The sequence below is a fragment of the Blastomyces dermatitidis genome (genome assembly GCF_000003525.1).
Source record: "Blastomyces dermatitidis ER-3 genomic scaffold supercont1.17, whole genome shotgun sequence".
Classification (NCBI taxonomy): domain Eukaryota; kingdom Fungi; phylum Ascomycota; class Eurotiomycetes; order Onygenales; family Ajellomycetaceae; genus Blastomyces; species Blastomyces dermatitidis.
The window spans coordinates 720-2,500 of record NW_025544790.1 but is presented as its reverse complement, the minus strand read 5'-3'; positions in this window follow the sequence as shown (position 1 = coordinate 2,500).

The window sequence follows — 1,781 nt, the reverse complement described above, 5'->3', positions numbered from 1 at the left end:
ACTCCGGGATTCCGACACCCGCCGCGAGACCCGCTTCTCCGGAATGGAGGGAAGGACAGGCCGCGGCAGGTGCTCGAGCCCGCCGTGGATTGAAGGGCCCACCGGGTTCTCCGATGATGCCCTTAACCATACGTGGAAGGCTCTATCCGACATGGAACTAAGGGTGTTTGGTGGACGACCGCGGAGGATCGAGAAAACCGGGGGTCGAGGGGTCCGGGAGCTCATAGAGTACAAGCCGCCCAGGTGCCCCTCTCCGCCGCCGTCAATCTCGCCGCGATGCCACCTGTAGAGAAGCGCATGAGCTTCTTGCCTACACATACTCACCGGACGCTTCTCGGGTCGTCTTCTGCCAGACTGGGCTCCTGGTACTGGAAATGACGGTGGGGGGGATGGTTTTCTATGGGAAAATAGAAACTGGGCCACCTCAACATAGGAAACGGGCGGGATTTTTCCGTCATTGGGCCTGGAAAAGTGGGACTTGGTCGTTTTGCTCTATTGCCATGGTCACCGGCGTGGGATACATACGGCCCTGTCTATCCGGCTAGGACTGTGGTCCGGCCGGAGCGCGCGAGCGGCAACATCTCCGCAGGGCGTCGGAGATGCACCGCGCCTCCATCACGGCCGGACTTTGTTCCCGGCCAGGAGGTTTTCAGGTTCACTCCGCGCCCTGTTAACGGTCTCCGGGAGCATCGCGCGATGTTCCGGCCTCCTGCTGACACTTCTCACCCGCCGGCCGCCCTCGCGCTACTGCCCGGGCGTGTCACCGGACAACTCTCCCTCTCCGGAGCACCAGCCCGGTCAAAGGTCCGGACACCCAACTGTACCCTGGCAAACGGGCACCCGGGGCGTGACCCGGTGTTACACGCTTTCGCGGGGAGCCCTTCGCGCCGGGCTGGCCCGCGCCGGTGTAGACGGGCCGGAGGACTACGCTCTCTGATTAAGAGCTTTAACCGGACCGTCCTGAAAGCCCCTGGGTACGTCAAGGCCGGCTTCGGGCGCCGCGCCGGCCCGGACCACTTGCCCGGCTGGTTTGAACACCCGCTCGCGCCTCCGGCCCGGGACTACTTTTAACCCGCCCTGGCTAAAGACGCCCGGAGAGTCACGCGCCATCCCGGCCGCGCACCTCCGGCCCGGGCTTCTTCCGCGGTTAAGGCTTTTAACTAGTCCTGGTTAAACATCACCGGCGCGCCATTTGAGTTCCCCGCCTCCCGCCGGTGACGCCATGACTACACTCACAAACATTGTATTCTATCTTCAGACAGGTGTATATCTCTGTGGGTGTGAGAATTTTCTAATTTTGCATATCTGAAATTGACAAATGTATAACAATTAGCTTTACAGATACTAGGAAAACCCTGAGAACCAAAAGTTTTCAGGGAGATGTCATAGTCTCTGACTGCATATATCTATAATGGAAGAATAATAATAATAATAAGTATTTATACGTATGTATGTATATATGCATCCAGATACATATATCACTGTGGATCGGTCTGCATATATATTCAGACCCGTGAGACACATGTCTATGACAATCCCTATTAGGGTATAAATAAAATATCCTTCCCTTGCGGATATACTTGAGTAGACAGCAGTGACACTCCGCAAATACAGAAAGAAGAATTGAGATATAGCTTCAACTGACTGATCAGAGAAGCGTGTTTGAAGCAGTTCTACCGTTGAGAACTGTCTGAGCATGTCAAGTGAGGTCTTGTCACCGCATTTATCAAGACATTAACATTGCCATGCCGGACTATTACCTTCTCTGGACACCGGGCACT